The 23,147-nt window shown below is 43.6% G+C and overlaps 1 protein-coding gene across 50 annotated transcripts in view; it reads left to right on the forward strand.

Moving 5' to 3' along the window:
- The window catches only part of MAGI1 (membrane associated guanylate kinase, WW and PDZ domain containing 1), a 480,329-nt gene that overhangs the window by 336,002 nt on the left and 121,180 nt on the right, over positions 1–23,147 (forward strand). The window lies entirely within an intron of this gene.

Consider the following 23,147-nt stretch of genomic DNA (forward strand, 5'->3'; position numbering starts at 1 on the left):
GAGCAGGGGGAGGAGGAGGCACCGAGGAATGGAGGCGGGGGAGACTCCCTCGCTTTGCAGAAACTGCAAAAAACGAGGCAGGAATTGGGTTTGTTTTTGTAGCTCAGGACGTGCTTCGCTTCTGGTGTGCCTAAGGCGGCCGCCCCAATTATCCCCTAGCCCGTCTTTCCAGGTGCTGCCCCCCCTCCACAAAGGGCCAGAGAACTGTAGAGTTGGCAGGGGTCCCAAGGGTCATCTAGTCTTAAGTTTCTCTTTCAAAAAGGAAACGTGGGTTAAAGCGGCGCCGCCGCCCCCCACCACTCACTTTCCTGCTCTGGCTTCCCTAACAGTTTTCCGAGTTGCGTCACTGGATCCAGCCCCCTTTTCCACAGGTGACACGGGGCTGGAGGGAGGGAAAGAGGGCTTTACGTCGCGCACAAAGGCAGCCTCCTAGAAGCGCTCTGGGCCGGCGCCGTTTCGCCGAAGGCGCCGGAGGACCCCCACCCTCAGCTCCTTCAGAAAGGACTGGAGCGGAATAGCCCTTTCTCTTCTTCCCCAACCCTTGTCGTTGGAGGAGTCCCTCAGTCCCTCGCTTTGCTGCCTCCTCCCCCCCACCCCCAAAGCTTGGAGGTTCCCCGGCAAGGGGGAGGAAAAAAAATTGAAACTTACACTTTCGTGTGTCCCTCCCGGCGTGACGCTGCGCGCTGACGTCACGGGGCTGTAATGGTGGTGTGCCTCGAGATTTTTTTCATCAAACAAGTGTGCCTTTGCCCAAAAAAGGTTGGGAAACACTGGTCTAGCGGTTTTTTCGTCTTGCGAAGCAACCCTATTAGCAGATTAGCGCTATTAGCGGTTTAGCGGCTATTAAAGGCTTAGCGGCTTAGCTGCTAAAAGGCTATTAGCGGCTTAGCGGCTTAGAAAAAGGGGGGGAGGCGAAAAAAAAATCTCAAGACTCGCAAGACATTCTCAGCTTGCGCAGCAAGCCCATAGGGAAATTCATCCTGCGAAGCAACTCAAAAACGGAAAACCGTTTCATCTAGCGGGTTTTCCGTCTTGCGAGGCATTCGTCTTGCGGGGCACCACTGTATTTGTAATAAGACTTGAGCTGAATAAAGGTTTCATTTACATGTTTTTATCCATTTGTGTCATACAGACGTTCTTTGTTTCTTTAATAATGTGTTGTTCCATAAAACTGTTAATAATAAGAAAAAAGCAACAGCTGGGCACATCATGGCTGCAAGTTGGCTCTATAGATGAAGCTGCGTGTGCCAGTTATTATGCCTGATGCCTTTAGGAACGATGGTTCTGCCTTTATGATTGAGCTATAAAGGAATGGCAGACAGAAATGCTTTTCCTCTGGCTGTCATGTGGTACAGCAGGTGAGTCACATTTGTTAACGGAGAGGAACTGCAAGGGGTTATAGGGCATCTGACAGTCGCAGGCTCTTGAAGCTGTCCATTGTTGAAGGTGGTCTGAAAGGAACAATGTTTGTTTCCTGCTTGTCAACCTGGCAGGTGGCTTCAGCATTTTCCAAGTACAGCTTCACAAATCAAAGAAGTTGCTTTGACTCCCATAGTTGATGCTTGCAAAGAGACAAGGAAGCAACTGTGGAATTTTGATTCATTTGTGGATGGTTTGCTGGGTGTAACCAGTTCAAGTCCCCCCAAGAGAAAGCACAAGTAGATGATGGAGAAGACCAAAGTTCTCCTTCTGAAACCTCTCCAAGTGACTGGGTGGGTAGTTATTTCATTGTATGGCTTAGTGATACATATCTTACTGATATGTGTGCACCTTACTTCTTTGAGTAGTGATGTTGTGACTGATGACCAGTGGAAATGCCCCACTTTCCCCATAGTTTTTCATGCTCCCACTTGTAACCAATGGAAACAATCCCAATGTCACAAATAGACGGAGGAATCTGAACTGATTCCATGCAGAGGATTATCAGGAAAGGGATTGGAATGAAAACAGCCAATATTATAATTCCCTTACAGAAATCTATGATAGAGACACGTTTAGATATGCAGTTGCAATGAGCAACCAGCTCTGTACTTAATTTTTGTTACTCTAACAGAAGCCAAAGCAGTGTTTATTGCTTGAGATTCTGATTTTACTCTGCAGGCTCTGTACTAGGTTCATAACCACATGCATAGAAATGACTTTCTGGTTTAAAATATGAAGTCTAGCATTGTGGATAAGACACTTGGCCAGTTTCCTAGGTGGCATGCTTGAAATGTTAACAGGAATGTTTGTTTCTCCTCTCTGTGAATGTGTTTTCATTATTTCATCTGTGTCTGCACAGAGTTGGATTTTCTTTCCTTGCTGTATAAATGCTGGGAAGTCCATCAGTCTGTTTGGCATGGACAAATGTCATAAATAAATGTAATGCACTTTTTACAGCAGTTAGTCCCCATTCTGGTTAAAGCATTTCCTTGGTGGGGAACCAAATAATGCCTGGACTGCATAATTGCATGCAAATGTGAGCACACCCAGTGTTTTCCTGTTGTTCTGGCAAGTTCCCTTTCCAGCAGAAACTTGGCGCTGAGGTGCAGTGTAGGGGATTGTATCCGACTCCCTGTGGAGGTACAGTATGAGGTCAATGCGAAGGGAAGGATGCAATGTCCTGGTAACCACAACTGCTTACAACACAACATTCCTATACTCTTCCTGCATTGCAGGGAGTTGGACTAGATAATCCTCAGGGTCCCTTCCAACTCTACAATTCTATGATTTCATACCCTCCAACATTTCTCCAATGAAAATAGGTTGCCCCAGCCACTCTGGGCATCTTCCAACATATATAAAAACATAATAAAACATTAAACATTAAAAATACCACCTTCCCAATGCAGCTGAAGATGTCTTCTAAAGGTTGTATAGTTACTTATCTCCTTGGTCAGGGGGTCACATAACTCCATAACCTCCAATGAAAGTAGGAATGTCCTAAGGAAAAGCGGGACATTCCAGGATCAAATAAGAAACTGGGACGGCTTCAGTGAATTTGGGACTGTCCTTGGAAAATAGGGACCCTTGGAAGGTCTGTGATTTGTGAACTTTAAACACACTCGCTTGCAAGAAAGCTTGAGAACCCATCTGGTAAAGCAGTAGCTGCCTGGCTTAACTGAGGTACATGGAGGCCTGAGCAGGGGTCTCTTGAGACTGCAACAACTTAAATGGAGGTTGTTGATTGTTAAGATGTTTTGACCCCTTTAAGCCACCCAAGGCATGGCCATCTTCTGGGAAAGGTTCCACAAGATACCAGTAGGGAATCGTAAGGATTGGATCCTCCTCAAAGTCCTCCTCAAAGCAGACCCACTAAAGTTAATAGAATTATTGAAACTTAGGTTGATTGATTCCAGTGGGTCTACTCTTGAGTAGAACTTAGCTGGGTGTCACCCAAAGAGCATAAGAGGCTGGATCAGCCCAAAGGCCCATCTAGTCTAGCATCCTATTCTCACAATGGCCAACCAGATGTTCATGTGAGCAACAGCGCTCTCTCTGCTTGCGGTTCCCAGCAGCCTGAGACAGTGGAGGCCATAGTAGCACGTAATCATGTTTAGGCCGCCTGTCCTCCATGAAATTTGTCTAATCCACTTTAGACACTTTGGTTGCCGTAGTTTAATTATGCCCTGTGTGAAGAATACTTTGAACATCCAGCTGCATGTTCTAGTTTCGTGTGAGGAGAAAAATAGCTTTTCTCTGTTCACTTTCTCCACACTGTGCATTGTTCTATACCCCTCTATTATGTCCTCCCTTACCATTTTTTCCTAGGCTAAAAAGCCCCAAATGCCGTAACCTTTCCTCGTAGTGGAGTTCCTCAAACCCTTGATCATGTTGGTTGCTCTTTCCTGGGGTGATGCCTGCCAGCTAGCGTTATATGAGTACCCTTACAATCCTGTCAGAAAGGACTTTTCAGCCTCCATGCATTTCTTTGTTGAGCCTTACCATTCTGTTTTATAGTTTCGGCTGACCTTTCCTAGAGAAAGGAGTGCTGTTGCCTCAGCCCGGGGTACTTCATTTCAGTAGTGGAGCTGCATCAGCAGTTTCCTCCTAGTTCCATGACTTTGCTGCCATTGACCTTTTAATGTCACAATTCAGTGAGGAATGTGCTGTGGAGATGTACAAGTGTTTCCCCATCAAAACTACTTTCCACTTACATAAATGTGACGCCGAATTCAGGTTCTTAGGTCCCATAGCCCGCGTGACATTTGAGATGCCCTCTAACGCTTTAATTAAACCATATTAAATCTCATTCAGTAATCTTACAGTGCTATATGGTGGTGCTGAGAAAATTATCCCCAGCCGTTCTCGAATGCAAAGGTCCATAAAACCTCTAGATGTGTTCCCCACTAAATCCTTCTGTGTCCTTCACTTCATTTCTGAATCGTTTGTGGAACAAATTGGTTATTTCCACACAGCAGCAGGGCTCCTATGAATGAAGCATGCTTAGTTTAATAATAGTGCAGATCCACAAAATTCGCAGACCTTTGAATAACCCATATCTATTGGTGTTGCTACCTTTTCTTTTCTTCCAAGGAACTATTAAGTGACATGTAGCGATCACCCTCCCACCCCCAATTTCATAGAATCGCAGAATTTGTAGAGTTGGAAAGGACTTGGCGTGTCATCTGGTCCAACATTCTACAGTGCAGGAATCTCATCTAAAGCATCCATGACAGATGGCCAACTAACCATTTAATCCTCACTAGAAGAATCCTAAGAGAGAGATGGTGAGAGACACTGTTCCAAGTTTACCCAGTGAGCTTCGTAGCAGAAAGGGGATTTGAACCCTGGTCTCCTTGTTTGTAGTTCAATGCTCTAACCATTATACTACACTGTCTATTGAGTATGAGAAGAGTTTTGACTTCAGTTGGCTTGACTGAGCCAACTGATTGCCAACTGATTGCTTGATAGTCAACTGCTAGTCACTGGCATTCTTGATGGTGGTATGTGGGGTATTTGTGCGCAGTTTGAATAAATGGGAGAATGTGTGAAACATGGGCATTGTATACCCAGAGAAGATGTTGAATGTGCATGTACAGCATAAATTTACTACACAGACTCCACTTGTCTGATGCTGTGTTGCTTTTCAGCCGATTGATTTTAAGCTGATTTTATTAACTCTTCTTCTAGTCCCCTCCCATAAAAACAAAAGTAATTTAATCAAGAGTAATATTAGTTAAGTTCAATTCAATCCATCGGTTCCCAGCCTTCTAATCGGCTAACACGAGTTCATATCCTCCTCTGAGAATGAAAATGAACAATCTATTCATCCAGTCTTTCCTCCATTCATTCTAATTTTGTATTTATCATCTCACTGATCGGGCACAACTGCTGCCTGCAGAATTGGCTCAGAAAATCTCTAAAAGGTTGTTGGCTTTCCTGAAATTCCTCCTGCTTTGCCAAGGCTTTGGACAGAAGGTGATTGACCGGGAACTCTGTTGGTGCAATGTGATCCTGGGAAACAGAAGAGCAGTGAGCATTTATGAATGAACTCTGATATGTTGCATATATGGGAGTGGGGAGTTATTCACTGTAGAGGAGGAGGAGCTGGAGTCTGTAATTCAACGAGGATGGAGAATCAACACAAATTATAGGTAAAAAGGTAATCTTTACCTATTCCAAACACTGGTTGTGCCTACTGAACGCCATGGAGCATGACTGACTGGACTGAGGGTTGTTGTTTTTAATGTAGGTAATTGTTTTGGTCCTAATCTTCCGCCAAACTTCTGACTTTTCAAGCAGCGCAGGAACCAAGAACCTACTTTATCCCTGTGTGAGTGGTAAGGAAGGACCATACAAGGCCACTCTTGATTTTTCTTCTAGTAAAATTTATGGGAGGAGGGGTGGTCTGCCATCTCCAGTACAGTGGTGCCTCGCAAGACGAAATTAATTCGTTCCGCGAGTTTTTTCATCTAGTGAATTTTTCGTCTTGTGAAGCACGGTGTCGGGAAAGTTTTGGAAAAGCTTCAAAAATGACCAAAGTCTTCAAAAACCTCAAAAAAGGCTACCACACCGCGTTCTATGAGTTGCTCCTCGAAGTCAAGTCGCAACTGTATTAATGGTGTTAAGAAAAAGGAAACAAACTTGCAAGACATTTCCGTCTTGCGAAGCAAGCCCATAGGGAAATTCGTCTTGCGAAGCGGCTCAAAAACTGCAAAACCCTTTCGTCTAGCGAGTTTTTCATCTTGCGAGGCATTCGTCTTGCGGGGCACCACTGTATGTTGAAGTCCATTTGCTGTTTTGCCATGGTTTCTGTTTGCCAGTACTGTTGGGAAAGCAAGTCACTGTTAAATAGAAATAACGCTAAACTGCTTTATACGAGGACACCAATCCCTGCCCTGTATTTCCATTTACACTGATGTAAGACTGTGGCCTTGTTAACTTTGCCTACAAAGGACTATGAGGATAGAAAGCATATAAATACCTCTTGAGTTTTGACACATTGGCCTATTACTTCATTATTTATTCTGGTGTTTACAGTGATGTTGGCTATAATTAGAAACAGGAGGGATCAAAGCCACGAAGGCCTGATATATTCAGATTTAATTCAGCCGCTCTTTCATTTGTGCTCTTATAGAAACAAAGCTTGTCCAACTGTGCTTTGTTGGTTCCCACTGAACTGGAAAGAAAAGAAGAAAATGTCTTGACAAGAATCCGAAACTCTTACTTGTAATACTATTCAAGTAAATTATTACCAAGTGAAGCTTGTGGGAAGGAAGGCTGGAACAAGTCAGTATTTCCCCCATTCTGAAAGATTATTTGTGCTTCTGGTAGTCGCTTTCAGACTGTGTTCTTGGGGAACCAGGAATCCTTCAGAGCTTAGCTGGGGCTAAGATGAGTCATAGCAGACAAGCTCGCCTTAAAAATAGCTTGCCCATCTCTTCAGCCTTCAGGTGAATGCTGGATGTGTCTAAGGCACTCTGAGGTCGTGCATCATAAGGGTGAGCCTCACAGGTCTGGCTAGTTCCTTACATGAATTTATCACTCAGAATGTGACCATGATAGATGCTTAGTGGTCCACAGACAAGCTACAAGTAGAAAGTTTGAAAAACATTAGCAGAGGATGATGAAATCCTATTTAATTTTTCTTTGGGTTGATTCCATCAATCGGTTTTACTGGGAGGTGTGACTGGTACATTGAGGGTCAGAAGGTGAACTAACACTGACAAGTGGCCTTGGTATCTGGGTGTTGTTGCTTTTTTAACTCTTCATTTTGTCTGCCCTGTTGTTTTTGACTTGACTTACCAGTGACGCTGTGGGTTAAAGCACAGAGCCTAGGACTTGCCGATCAGAAGGTCGGCGGTTCGAATCCCTGCGACGGGGTGAGCTCCTGTTGCTCGGTCCCTGCTCCTGCCCACCTAGCAATTCAAAAGTACGTCAAAGTGCAAGTAGATAAATAGGTACCACTCTGGCGGGAAGGTAAACGGCGCTTCCGTGTGCTGCTCTGGTTCGCCAAAAGCGGCTTAGTCATGCTGGCCACATGATCCAGAAGCTGTACGCCGGCTCCCTCGGCCAATAAAGCGAGATGAGCTCGGTCACGACTGGACTTAATGGTCAGGGGTCCCTTTACCTTTACCTACTTGGGTGAGATACCTTGAGCTATTTGCATTGAACTTTCCTTTCTGCAAAACAAAAACAAAAGCTCTCTGCTTGGCTAACACAGCCTGGGTCTTGTATGGTAATCTGGGAAGGGGATGTTGAGGGTTGGCTGGATCCTTTCAGCATTTGGTTTTGAGTTCTTCCAACCCTGCTTCTCTGTATTTTTCTTCGAGTGGAGAGCTAACTCTTTATAGCAAAGTGTACTGAGTAAAATAGGGCAAGCCTTGTGCCCTATGTTCCATGTAGAACAGAAAAGGGAAATACAGTGGTGCCTCGCAAGACGAAATTAATTCGTTCCACGAGTTTTTTCGTCTAGCGAATTTTTTGTCTTGCGAAGCACTGTGTCGGAAAAGTTTTGGAAAAGCTTCAAAAATCACCAAAAACCTCAAAAAAGGCTACCACACCACGTTCTATGAGTTGCTCCTCGAAGTCAAGTCGCAACTGTATTAAGGGTGTTAAGAAAAAGGAAACAAACTTGCAAAAAACGCAAGACATTTTCGTCTTGTGAAGCAAGCCCATTGGGAAATTCGTCTTGCGAAGCAGCTCGAAAACCGCAAAACCCTTTCGTCTAGCGAGTTTTTCGTCTTGCGAGGCATTCGTCTTGCGGGGCACCACTGTAGTGTGGGTGGAATCCAACATAGTGCTAAATTGTTTTGTCAACATAAGGATTTCTGTTTCTGTAATGGAACATTCACCTTCTCTCTCCCCCCAGCCCCCCAAGAGCACCATCCAAATCTGTTCTAGGGGTTCACCCAACTCTCTGAAGTAGACTAGGAGAGAGCATGGGCTCACACCGGGGGGAAGAGATGGGGTGAAAGTCGCCTTGCAGAAGTGGGAATCCCTGCACTTGTGGGATGGGTTAATTGAATGCCGCCCTGTATGTTTAAGTAAGGCTGAAGTGAAACGGAAATCTTCTTTAAGTACTCTGTGACTTGGGCATTCTGCTTGACGGCTTTAACTCCCACAGTTAGCCAGTGGCAAGATACACGCCATGTTCTGCTCTTAAATCCTCGCAGACAGGGTAAGACATTTTCAAGCATTACGAATCAAGTTCATTTTCAGAGATGTGAATAACTCAGATTGCGCCTGGCATCCGGGCTCCGGAAAACGGAATTCTCCTGTGTCTTATGTCAAACTTTTCTTTGGCAGAGGCATCTAAGCTGGATTCCTAATGAGAGTTTGGCACTCTGATCCTATAGATGTGCTACAGCTGTGACAGCAAAAAGAGTAGCTCACGTCAGTTTTAGCTATAGTGGTGTCCAGCACTTGACAAGTGAGGCAAAGCTATCAAATTCCACTGTCTCTTATTTACTGGAAAATGTGATGTGTGCAGCATTGTGTGGGTGGAGCTGATCTGTGGCTGCTGAACTACGCTTAGGATGTATCCATGATATGTGGACGCAGCCATGTTAATCACCCAAATTCTGCACCAACAGAGGGGCGCAGGCAGCTGTTTGGCACTACTTTGTCATTTACCCAGCAATTTTCTGGGTGGACAATGCTTTGGTTCCTTTACCAGTTGGCTACACTGGTTAGTGAGCACTGGTCTATAAGTATCACATTTACTTGAATGGATAATTTATTAGAAATTATTTGCTGACGAAGATTCATCTTTGAAACAGTTGACTTAATCTGGAAACACTGTTGGTATTCCCTGACAGCAATTCATTACGTTGACTATTTCTTGTTTATGGACTTATACATACATTATATAATGATGTTTCTGATTTGTAAATTTTGGATTATATTCTAACTACGAACAATAATACATTTACCATACTTTATTAGCCACGTGTTGCAGCTGTATTTGAGCAGATTGGTTCCTTTATCAGCATGGGAAACAAACCCAACTACCCCAAAGTGGATCATTCAGGAAGTCACTGAAACAGAGCAGCAAGTCTCTTGCAGTGCACCCTCAAGTTGCTTCTTAAAAAATGCTTTGCATGCATTCTTGGCAATCTGTACAACTCCTCTGTAAGGTAACTGTGACTCTATCCTTGGCTTCAAGTTGGGAACCTCCAAGTTTGAGGTATTGACATGACCAGTTGAACAATGAAGTTATGGACCCGATAATGTATTAGGTTTCAGATACGTTTTGAAGGAAGACTAAGGTGTGTGCCATCTCTCAGTTTAGCTATTATGAAAGAGTCTAGATTTCTTAGAGCAAGAAATGAATGGCTTCTTGCTTAAATTATGAAACAAAACAAAATTACTTTCACAACACTTCGCAGGAGGAAATTGGCGTTGTCTTGCTGGATGTTTATTATTCTTTACATTTACCTTCCAGTTCTTGATTTTCAACCCCCAATGATTTTGTTGAAAATACGTTTTCATACAGGAAGCATTGATCTATTGACTATTCTATGTGCAAAACTGAAAATGCTCTTTAGCAATTATTGTATTGAACTTTATTGCAGCTCCTCCAGCTAAATTAATGAAATCTTCCAGGCAATAGATTTATTTTCCATTTATTAAGAAGCTCGATGGAAAATGTACTCCCTCTCCCACGTTAGTCTCACAACAGGCATACTTCGGAGATATTTTAGGTTCTGTTCCTGACCACCACAATAAAGTGAATAAAGCAAGTCACACAGTCAGTTAGTTAGTTAGTTAGTTAGTTTCCCAGTGTACATAAAAGTTATGTTTACACTATACTGTAGTCCATTAGGCCAGAAGGGATGGGAGTGGGAGTGGCAGGGGGCTTCCTTCCCCTGAAAGCAGCCAGGCTGTCTTCAGCTGCACCCACATCCTTGTAAGGAGGTATGCCTGTATTGGCCCACTGTTGTTGATAATGATCATAGAATAATAGAATCGTAGAATTGGAAAGGACCCTGAGGATCATCAAGTCCAATACCATGCAATTCAAGAATATGCAACTGTCCCAAATGGGGATGGAACCTGCAATCTTGGTGTTCACCCAGTAAGCTTCATGGCTCTCCTTTATCCGATCTAATACGTTTGTTTGTTGGCTTTGAATGTGTGTCATTACGTTGTGTGTGTGTGTGTGTGTGTGTGTGTGTGTGTGTGTGTGAAGTTGTAGCTGAGCATGATTCAGAGGTAACAGAGAGCCTGGAGCAGCATTTCCCAGCCTTTCGCTTCCTGGAGGTATTGGACTACAACTTCCATCAGGCCCAGCCAGAGCACGGCCAATGGTAAGGGATGATGGGAGTTGTAGTTCTAGAACATACTGAGGGCACCATATTTGTTACTTCAGTCCCTACAGTATAGGAAACTGTTTAACTGTTTAGTAAAGATGCCAGGCCCAAATCTTTTGTGGTTGTGTCAGCAAAGGTCCTCCCTTGCCTTCCCCACCCCCACAACCCCATTGCCTACATGGAATTTTTCCTTAGCAGATGTTTAGAAGCATTAATAATTGTGTTTTCCCCTTCACCTCTAAAAGCTGCCTAATTTGGCTTAGCAGTCAGAGTGAAAAATAATAATTAATGTGACTCATCCATCTAGAAAGTGTAACACATAACACAAAATGAATTGAAATAGTGCCCCAGAAATACAATGTGTTATATGTATCATGATATAATTTTTCCCTGTAGAAGGAAGTGATGCAAATGAAGAGAGTTATCAGCTGATGAATTAATTTGCCTCTCATGATGCCTTGTACGGTTTCTCCCCCCCCCCAAAAACACACCCTTATTGTGATTTAATAGTTGTAGAGATATTTATTTATTTTTTGGTAGCTAAAAATGTAGAAGAATAGCGTAGCCTGGAACCAGACTGTAAATAATTCATTTTGCACGTAAAGTGTTGGTATGTTAAAGCCTAAGAATAGTGGATTATAGCAGTAAATTCTTACCTTCCTGCTGTTCCACAACACTCGGTTGTTTGTGCTTACACTTAAAAGGGGCCACCTACAGAGAAATCTGCACTCCCTCTCTCTACCTTGGGTGAAATTAACTTCTCACTGCAGAAAGATATACATACTTCCCCCCATTCCATGTGAAACCTGGATGTGGCAAGAGAGTAAGCTAAAGTAATTCGTTCTTCCCGTCGCCACTTCTTTAAGTCCCTGCAGAACGTGTCTTAAACCTCTTTTGCTCCCAGCCCAACCATATGCCCATGTGCTAGAGCAGGGGTAGGGAACCTGTGGCCAATCACATGCTGTTGGACTCCAACTCCCATCAGCCCCAGTCAGTGTGCCCATTGGTCAGGGATGATTGGAGTTGTAGTCCAGCAACATGTGATTGGCCACAGGTTCCCCACCCCCCCTGTCTAGAGGTTTACTTTCTATTATAAGGCCCTTTCACTTTCCCACTGCTGTGGGAGAGCAGGGAGACTCATGCCCCCCCTCCTGAATCAGTCCAGTATTAGCACATCTCTTTCCCTGTTTACCCAAACTGCAGTTTTCAAGTGGCAATAATTAACAGTAATATCAATGATATTAAAAATACTCACGATATAGCTTGAACAATAAAACCCATCTCAGCCGTGGATATGTGTAGCATCGCTAAGTAAAGCTCCAGTCCTATCAGCTTAACCTCAGCAACAAGATCTAATACAGCTGCAAAGGTCTTGAAATGCTTCCATAAGGTGGCCAGACTCTGGATTTAGTAAGCCAGGAGAAAATAATCCAGTGGAAGAGTGTTCTGTAACTGTGGGGCAGTCACTGAGGACATGATGGCATACTTCCTGATGCAGGTGAGAATGCTGGCAAAGGTGGTATGTTTATTAATATCTAAGATTAGAATACCTAATATCAGGACCACAATACCTCAAGGACCACCTCTTTCCATATGAACCTACCCGGACCCTGAGATCATCTTCTGAGGCCTTCCTTCGTGTTCTTCCTCCTTGAGAGGTTCGGAGGGTGGCAACATGAGAACGGGCCTTCTCTGCAGTGGCTCACCATCTAGGGAATGCTCTCCTTAGGGAAGTTCATCTAAATGAAGTTCATCTAAATGGCTCACCTAAATGAAGGTGCCAGGCAAAAAGGTTCCTTTTTGACCAGGCCATTGGTTGACCCGATTGACATCCTATACCCTTTTAAAATGTGGCTCTTTTTTTGAGGGGCATTATTGGGTTATTGTTCTTATTTTGATTTTATATATTGTGATCTTTTTTGTGAACCACCCTCCGGGTATAGGGCGGTATATACATTCAATAAATAATAAATATAATAATAATAATAATACCCACAAATGATCTAAGCAATTGCCCTTAATCATGGGAGAAGAGGTAGTCTCTTATTGATAATTAAAATAGAAAGTGTCTGCATAAGGAAGAAAATCTTGATAAAAACAGTTCTTTGGCAAGCTGCCACAGTTGCTTGTGAAACTCCCTCGTTGTTGTAATTCAGTTTGGAGTATTGAATGTGGAGAACTACGTAATTGCTTTTCTTTCTGCCCTATCCAACTTCAGTTCCTTTAGTCTTGCGCAAGTAGAAAATTGCAAGTTATCCGAGCCAAGATGTACAATGGCTTCCCTATGAATAAGAGCCAAAAGGAAAGGAAGAGAGCAGATGTCCGTCTTGTTGAAAATTGGCATGTCACAGGAGCCACAGATTTGTAAGAAACCAGTGAGGTTATCCCAGTTGGAAGTCCATTAAGTTTATAGCATTTCACAGCTTCTGCACTGTGGGAAGAAAGCGCACTGTAGAGAAGTTGTCTCTAGTGTTCGTTGTTCAGGAATAGGAGCGCACTGAATAAAGGCAGCCCTATAAATATGGGTTGTAAATGTGATGCTGTGGTGTCGAGATGCCAGAGACGACGAGAATGTCAAGTCTTCAGTAAATAGTCCCGGTCTACATGTGCGGTAGACCGAGACGAGTGGACAAATGGACAAGGTTGTTTTGGACCAGAGGCGGGGAATCACAGCTTTGAACGCTCTGTTACAAAATCCCCTTGCAAATAGACAGCCAGCAGGCAAAGTGCTGGCTTGTATTCACCTTCTAGTTTGAAGATTGTTGGGGTGATTCAATTAACAATTCACCCCACCCACCTTAAAAAGATGAAAGCTTTGTGTCAGGGCATTGTCTGGGTGTGCCAGGAGCTGTGGGACCCAGCCAGTAGTCAGGACTGGAGAGCAAGTCAGGAAAACCAGGAGGAAGCTTCAAGGAGCAAGGGCAGGAGTCAGGACCAAAAGATAACCAAGGATGCAGGAATGTGCCAGAGTTCAGGAACGCTTGGCAAGATTCAGTTGATACAGGATGATTTTTATACCCTTTCCTGTCCAAGAAGATTCAGTGGTTATGTTGGATCGGAAGAGCCTGTCAAATGTTGGAAGCTTCTTCTCTTAGAAGACTGCTGCCTGCAACTCTGCACTTCATCAGACGGGGCAACTTCTAACACAGGCATGTCCCAACTCCCAAGAGACTGTGATCTACTCCCAGTATAAAAAAACTGGCAGTGATCTACCCATTGTCATTGGAGGGAGGAGGAGTGCGTGTAGGGTGGGTGGTTTGCCCAGAATTGTTGAGCTTTTTGGGGGAGGATTGCACAGAGTTGTTGAGCTTTTTCTGTAACTTTTTTACACGATAAGGATTGCAGGATCAGCCGGGGATCTACCAGTAGATCGCGATCTACTGGTTGGACATCCTTGTACAGATCAGGCAACTTCTGACACAGTTCCCACCTGCACTATGCATTTAAAATAGTAGAATTCCACTTTCAAGAGTTGTGACTTCCCCCAAAGAATCTGGGTAATAGTAGTTTGTTAAGGGTGCTGAGAATAGTTAGGAGACCCCTGTTTCTCTCTCTGTCCCGTCCCCCCCAAGCTACAGTTCCCAGAGTTCCTTGGGGAGAGTGATTGGTTGTTAAACCACTCTGGGAATTGTAGCTCTGCTCACTATTCAGTATAGTTTGAATTTCCCTTTAATCACGTTGGTCATTTGCTTGTCTGTTTTTCTGTAGATTGTAAAGGTGATCTTGAAATACTCTTTATCCTGTAGGTCAGGGGTCAGCAAGGCTTATCTTGCCTGGGCTGGATCCGTCCCTCAGAGATCCCTCTGTGGGCCGGATCGTGCACGTGTGTGAGCATGTGCGCATGCAATTTTCAGCGTCTGTGCATGCGCAGATGTGATTTCCAGCGCCGCAGAAGCAAGTCCTCACGCTGCGCTGCTCTGGTTTAGCGCAGCGCGTGAGTGGGCAACTCAGTTCAGGGGCAGCTCGTGGGCCGGTCAAATGACCTCTATTGGCCTTAGGTTGCTGACCCCTGCTCCAGGTCTTCCTGGAAAGTTAGTGACCTCCACTAATCACTTTGTGCCTGCCCTTTGTCTTGGTAGTTCCTTCCCAATCAATCCATTGTTTGTTGCGTATTACATAAAGGAACCTTGAAAGTCTACATCTCCAAACAAGTCTTTATGGCCCTAGAGTTAACTAACATGCTTGCTTTCACTGTGGCATTGCTCCGTTGCGCAAGATTTGGTTTTGATATATTGCGACTTATTGGTTAATTTATAAATAAGGAGCTTGTGTAATGTCTTGGACAAGGTGTCAGACACTAGATGTGGAAACCACTGGGTGACCCCCAGGGCATAATCACAATGTCTCAGCCCGGCCTGAGAAATCAGAACTCTAAACAGGTACACCCAAAGACATTTAGCAAGGGGTTACCAATGGGGTGCCTGTGGGCACACATATTAATATTAATAGTATTATATAGTATGTTTTGACTGGTGCCCAGAGGATTTTCTCACCACCACCACCACCATAGGCATGGAAGAAACATGCTATTGTAACCAACATAATAGATTGCAGTGTGTGCTTGGGTTTGTGTGTGTGTGTGTGTAGCCGCAATAGTGTTATCCAGTTTGCATATATGCCCACGACGAACCCAAAAAGGTTGTCAACCCCTTTGATTTAGTGATCCTAAATGTCTAGATGGCACTCTTAAGATCTTTTGTGATGTTGAAGGGAAATCCTGCATTTCAACTCTTGGGTCATGCAGTTCAGTCAAAGCTATGCCCCTGCATCTTTTTGTGTCATCTGAAGGGAAACCTGCAATGCACTCCTTAAATCATGCGCTGCATTCACTTCTGGCCACTTAATATTGAAGGGAAATATTTGGTGTCTTGCCCCAGGTGACCATTTAGAATGCTTGTATGGTTAGCTGGCACTGATTGCAAAAACATGTTAGGAATTATGAGGAGTAGTAATTTATCTCGCACCTCATCCTAAAAGCCTCAGGCCAGGAAGAGTATTTTAAAAAAATAAAATAAAAGAAAACCTAGATCTAAAATGCATGTTTAAAAATGAATTAAATCTATATGAACCCTGTTCCACTAAAAGCTTAAAAGGAGTTAACTCTGGCACTTATTGTGTAATCCCTTGACTTCTAATTGCTTTCTGTCACAAGGTAGCATTTATTTGGCATATTATTTTGCTGGCAGTTAAGTGCATCCATTCTGCACAATGCTGGAATGGAAACTGATGTTGCTGTTACTTACAAAGGATGTCTAATGTCTAGACACCACGCAAACACTTTTCAATATCTTAACTTTCTCCCTTGTTTACAGCGTGCGCATTGTTCACCATGCAACGGTCATTCATAATTTGGGGAGCAGTCCACAGTCAAGGTGCACATACAGGGTTCTGGTGTGGGGTGATAGTGTGACATTCCAGGGAGCATTGAAGTTCTGGTACAGGCAATCTCTTTCCTTCCCCACATGACAGTGACTAGACTCTCACAGATCCACACTGGATTTGTAACCTGCGGGGTGATTTTGGATGGCGAGAGCTTAAGGAGAGTTGCTGCTTTTGTTCTCACAATTATTATTTTTTTCCTGTAGGATGGGGTGAGAGAGATTCTGCTTTGTATCTCCAGCAGGAGATTGCTAACTAATCTACTGAACCTTGCACACAGGAGCAGGCTGTAGACATAGCCACATGCTAGGTTCTCTGTACATTAACAGGTGCTTGTTGGCTGGGTTGGAGATCCTCAGAAGAAACTCTCTTTTAGAGGGGAAGCCGAATTCAGAAAGCTTGAGGAACACTACCAAACACAAAGTTAAACCAGAGATCTGTTTACATCAAAAGAAAGTAGATTTGGTTGAAACACTCCAAAATATTACACAAGTTCAGCAGTGCAAAAGCTGGTATATTGTGGGTCTCGTAATTAAACGCAGAAAGGTAGTAACAGGGGCCAAGGCAGAAAATCTTTGCTTTCCTTCTAGATCAGCGATCTAGTACCAAGCCATGACTTCTCTCCCTTCCAGTGATACCGTTGATTTTCCTATTTCTGTCATAGAACTCATTTTCCGCTTCACTTTGTTCTACTTTAAGCGACTCAGTTGTAGACCATCTAAGACTGCTCACCGATCCAACTCTTGGCTTGAAACCTTATTGTTCTAATCGGTACATTCAACTGGTGGCATTCTATAGCTTGCTTGCTTTCAGGCAAAGTTCCAGGGATATAAATCGTAACAGCCCACTGTTGTGATCACACCATTGACACCATCTTCCCACCCTGTGGGGTCTACAATGAAAGAATTTGTAGGTACCTGCTGGGGATACTCCCGATATGGGTATGTTCCTTTAGGAGCATGAATTGTAACAGACAACTCTTGGGGTCTGTGTTGTCTCTGCAGTTCTACAACATTGTTCTGAATGTCCATTACATAAATATTCTACCAGATTATAATTATTGTTATGCATCGTCGTCGTAACAAGCCCACCAGTTATTTGACCTAGTAACAGATTTAAGGGTTTACTTCAGATGTGTGCGTGTGTATAATAGCCCTGGGAAGGGTTGTTACTTTATTATTATTGTGTGTGTTGACAGAATGGAAATTCATTGCTTACTTCTGATTGCTTTGTGGCTTTAGAATTCATTGGTATCTCATCTACAATGAGGAGCAGTGTTGGATTGTGTGCTGCCATGAAATAATAATAATAATAATAATAATAATAATAATAATAATAATAATAATAATTTGTTATTTATACCCCACCCATCTGGCGGGCTTCCTGTTATAGACTGGGACAATACAGTTGTTTCCGCCAGTTCGCCAGGAAGTAGCAGGTACTAGGAACTGTGTGTGATGAGGAAATAGAAAGCTGCCCATGTTGCTCAGAGTTGTCTGTCCTAACTGGCAGCTGTCTGTACTGAAATTGGCAGGGTTTCAAGCAGGAGACATTCCCTGTCCTACCTGGAGATACCAAGGCTTGCAGGGCCTGTGACCTGTTCCTTTAGGTGCAATGATGTACTCAATGAAGAATTCTCAGGGTATGAAACGACACTCTTTACAGAGGTGTGAGCACTTGCTGGGGTGTGTGTGTGTAATCTTTCCTCTTAATTTTCCCATTCTGCCCAATCCTTCCCCCAAGCTGGCTTTTGTGTGTCATTATCAGGTTGGATCCGGATGTGCAGCAGTGGCTTGTCCCATTTCCCAATCAGCTTTGCGCCTTTTCTCCCTGCATTGCTTGCGCCTTTATTGCAGGATTCCCCTAGGTTCTCTTTAAAGGGATTGCCATTTCATATTGTCTTTCTTCTCCTCTGATCTGCTTGGCTAGATCCCGGGACAAAAGTGGGCTCTGACAGTCAGGTCTGGAGGAAGTGGAATCGGCATATTCCTCATACAAAGAGAGGCAGGCTTCCACTGTGTTGCTTTAACCTGCAGCGTGATGACACATTACAAATATAAATATATAAGCAGATACAGTGGTACCTCTGGTTACGTACTTAATTTGTTCCAGAGGTCCGTTCTTAACCTGAAACTGTTCTTAACCTGAAACACCACTTTAGCTAATGGGGCCTCCCGCTGCCGCCGCACCACCGGAGCACGATTTCTGTTCTCATCCTGAAGCAAAGTTCTTAACCGGAGGTACTATTCCTGGGTTAGCGGAGTCTGTAACCTGAAGCGTATGTAACCTGAAGTGTATGGAACCCGAGGTACCACTGTAGTCAAAATGAGTGGACTGGTAATTACCCAACTGTTTTTAATACTCCAGATCCTGTATAATGAATATCACACGTTTACTTTTTTGCCCTTTGCTTCCCCTTCTGAACTATTGCACTGGTGTGGTTGCAATTAATTTGTCTGACTTTAGAGACCTGCTCTACAATCTATTCACTCAGCTTTTAGGGAAAATTAGGATCAAGTAGTTCTCCTTGCAAAGGGACCAAACTGACAGTAGTTTACAATGTATGGTGGACATTGCTTGGAGGGCAAATGCCCTTAGGAGCCTGAATTGCCTTGGAACAACAGCTGTTGTTCTTTTGTCATTCACAGTCCCTGCCAGGAGTCAAGGAGGAACAGAAGTCTCCCTTCTCCAGACAGCAGCTGTTCCTCTTCATTTGTACGCTGGGTTGTAGAGAGAAGCGGGTAGCAGCTGACTCCTCTTCCCACCTGCACATAAACAAGTTTGCATGCATCGAAAGTGAGGGGAAGAGGTCTGGGTTGGAGTCCAGAATCATCACCCACTCCCACTGTTTCTGCTATGGCTTTAGCACTGCCAAAGTTGAGCTGCTGTTTTCTTCCTCACTGTAGAATGGATCCACTTCTTCTTCTGTTTTGATGCAGTCACTTGTGAAACTTGGAATAGAGGAAAGAAAGATACTATAGGGTGCCAACTTTTGGGGGGTCCTTGGCACATTTACAAACTGGAGAAATTGTTGTGGGCATGAAACACACAAACCCTTTCCAACTGTATTGGAGTGGGGTGGGGTTTCCATGACTCTTTGACCCAGAATGTGACCCGAATCTATGGAGCAAGACTTCCTTGAGGAATCCTCTTGGTTTAAGCTTCTTAGAGGGCCTGGATGTGGGTAGGCAAACTAGGGCCCAGGGGCTGGATCTGGCTCAGTTGCCTTCTAAATCTGGCCCGCAGGCTGTCTGGAAATCAGCATGTTTTTACATGAGTAGAATGTGTCCTTTTATTTAAAATGCATCTCTGGGTTATTTGTGGGGCATAGGAATTTGTTCATCCCCCCCATATAGTCCGGCCCTCCACAAGGTCTGAGGGACAGTGGACCAGCCCCCTGCTGAAAAAGTTTGCTGACCCTTGGGGTAAAAAGTGGCTCAGCAATGCAACATCTTTGGGTTGTTAGGAACACAGTCAGTGTTGTCAAGAGTTCTGCGTAGAGGTGTTGGAACTGGGTGCCTTTTTCAGGGTTTTGTCACAGTTTATTGGGATAGTTCTGATTATGTGTCACAGGTAATTAGTTCATACTTGTGCCTGGCCACTAATCAGGTTGCCTTTTCTGGAAATATGGAGCAGGTTGTCTCTGTCTGTCCCATTTTCGTGTTGCCGTCAGCAGACCTGCAGAGCTCTCTTTCTCCCTTGCCTACCATTTAACTGTGATTTAGGTGACAGATGCAAAAGAGGCAAGGCAGTCTTTCCAAATTATCAGATGACATGGCTGAAGAGGGTGACCTTTAAATGACACAGGATCCCCTGAGCTGTTGAAGATTTTCAGAACCACAAGAACATAATATCCAAGTGGAGATGGAATGGGACCCTCTCAGATGATTCCAAGTTGGAGGAGTAAAACTATGTCACTGATTCAAAGAAGTCAGTAGGGAGACACACCCAACTACACTATATATAAAAATTTAATTTTATACTTTTCGAGGTCTGCATATTATGGCATAAGGCTTCCTGGGAGATAATAGACAAAATACATCCATTTACCATTGTTCTACACAGCTTGAGAATGCAAACCTTACTAGTTTAAATTGCTGTCATCCAAATTAATTCACTCTACCAACCACAGCCAAGGGTAAAAGGATTATTAAAAATATTTAAAAGCACACAAATTGATTGGAAGGGGCCTTTGGTGGGCACCAAAAGTGAGTTTCTGGGGGTACCGTGGTACCACCCTAGGACACAATTTTTTCCAGAGGGTTATTGTTAGGACCTCCCCTCCCCCCAAAAAATGACCCTTGTCTTTCATCTGGGTAAAAGACACTCATGCCTTTAATTTTCTTCTGCTTAAGAAAATGTATTTGATAGAGTACCATTCACTTCTCCCCACCCACTTTCTTTAATAATTAGTTTTTAAGTAGTTATGTGTACGTTATAGGCATAATGGCAGAGGCTGATCCCCAGGAAAGACCCAACTGATTCAAGAAATGTGTATGTGTCTATCCGAGTTGGTCTTCTTAAAATTTGCCTGGCTTATTTTGGGTTGTGGCTTCCAGGTTTCCAGTAGGAGAAACTCTACACATATTGGCAGAGTGGCTTCAGATTGCAGCACAGGGAAGTAACAGTTATCATTTATTAAATTTATATCCCTCACTTCCTCTCAAAGGAGCCCTGTTTTTGCAGGTGAAAGTAAGCTGACTCCTAGATTACCTGGAAGACTTTAGGTACTGGGTTCATCCCAAAGAGTTGGGAACGTTTACAATATTTTACAAATACAGGCCCAGTTCAGATGATCTTTTGAGGCTTTGTGTCCATGTGGTTTATGAAGCCAGAAACAAGGGTTGGGACCAAGTTCCCTTCCTCCCCTCCTCCTTTTCGGTTCTTTGGAGCGAAGGTCCTGGCTGAAGTCCCCTGTTAAATCTCTGCTGGGAAACTCTGGATTAATGTCAGGTGACAAACCAGTACAGGGGTCAGCAAATTTTTTCAGCAGGGGGCCGGTCCACTGTCCCTCAGACCTTGTGGGGGGCCAGACCAAAGAGATCTTTCAGACAGGGGTGTTAAAGACCGAAGGACAAGACCAGTACCAACAGCTCTTAAAGAAGCCCTCAGATGTCAAGGAGAGAAACAACTATCTGACTTTAGAAGACATCTGAAGGCAGCCCTGTTTAGGGAAGTTTTTAATGTTTGATGTTTTATTCAGTTTTTAATCTGTTGGGAGCCACCCAGAGTGGCTGGGGAAACCTAACCTAACTTGTCCCAACTGCCCCATCGTAAATTCTCTAACTGTTCTCATTTGTTCATGCACATCCCTAAACTGCTTTCTGAAGACTGTTCATATGCTTTAATTGTGGTGCAATATCAGATAATTGTTTTAATATAATGCAAAAGTAATTGAGGTGACTGAATGCAGGCTTCTTGAAGTGTTGTTCTAATATTACAGTAAGCAAGTTTCTGATTAATTTAGCCTCAGGGTGTCAACTTTTATTAAGCAACCTAACAGGAAACCTTGCACAACAAAAGAAGTGCATAGCTGAGAAAGAGCAGAGAGAGACAGTGAGCAAGAGCTCTGAATTTTCAGAATAACTTTCTGACTGTGGTCTAATTTTGGATTCCTTTCAAGTGGTTAGCTTTTTAACGAAGTTACTTTTGCTTGGGAACACGTTCTTATTCAAAGTTTTATCATTCAAACGGTTTCAAATTTTTGCAAAATGCCTCACTGAGCATTTTAAGTGCTTTTCTTTTCTTCAATATCTGATGTTTTAATTTCTCTACTAAATTCCCTATTAATTTAGATCGGTTTTTGCTGAAAGGAAAACTCGAAACTGGAATTTCTCTTTGACAAAACTACTCCTTAAAAAGAAACTGTTTGTGTGAAATCAGTTGCTCAACTGGTTTTTATCTCAAAACCTTTCAGAGTAGGTAGAGTCATGGCCTCTGACACTGTTCTTTAGAAATTAATAGTGAAATTTGGGTTTTTCCCTGTTCAGGAACTCAGCAGAGAAAAGGGTGAACTTATTGCCGATGTAAAGATTGCAGGGGAAAAAGAGACTGAATTTTGTTTGCCTGTTTTTCTGTGTCTCCTCTTAAATAACATTGAACAGGAAAACCCTCCTGAGTTGGTAGTAAGTGTGGTTTGTAGTCATTGTGTACACCCCAGATGGTTCATAAAAACCCTTTGAAATGCCATCTGTCAGGCGTGTGTCCAGCCGGCAGCCTGTCATTTCACTACAGAAAAGCGGAGGCAGGAATTCCCTTGCCCCTTGTTTTCTTTACTACCTTTCTGAATTGTTGTTGGGAACATTTGCTTAGATGCAGTGAAGCCGAGAGTAATCCTTGCGCTACGCAAAAATGCAGAATGTGGGCGTTTGCAGCCCCGTTGATCCCACAAAATGAGAGGGACTTGCCAGTGAAACTATATCTTAGGCTACAGTGGAAATTGGTATGTTTTAAGTTACTAGCTTCTTGACGTTACAAGGCTCTTCTAGGTGCGTTTATCTTCAGAGCGCAAGTGAAAAGCCAGATGAGACGCAATGGGTCATCCTAAGTGTGAATGAATAAATCAACATCCTGGGCAACTCTTTGTTCTCTGAGCATCCTGGATGAGCAATGGACTTAATTTGTGCCTTTAAGAACAAACTCCATCTGATTCAGATGTGCTTGTTTTTGCTCTGAGCACTCATTGCTGAAGTATAGAACATGGAAACTTTAAAGCCCTACAGTTGCATCTCAGTAACAGTGCAAGTATACTCTGCCTTGGTTTTGTGAATTTCCCCTCCCCTGAAGGATGTGGGGTGTGCGTGTATTTTGGTTGTATGTAGAGAAAACTAATATGTGTAGCTCTTCCACTGAATTTAATGGCAGATGGATGCACTTAGCTTTCCCTTAGTTATATTTAATGGGTTGGATCCAGAGAAACACTGGCTTAAGGGAGTAGGCATGGGAGGTGAATTTCGCACCCCTTCTTCCTCCCTAGAAAGACTCTCCCAAAGATGAGGGGTTCCTGCCAAATGGGGTGGTCTGGGGTGTCAA

This window comes from Podarcis liolepis (genome assembly GCF_965112155.1).
Source record: "Podarcis liolepis genome assembly, chromosome: 2".
Lineage (NCBI taxonomy): Eukaryota > Metazoa > Chordata > Lepidosauria > Squamata > Lacertidae > Podarcis > Podarcis liolepis.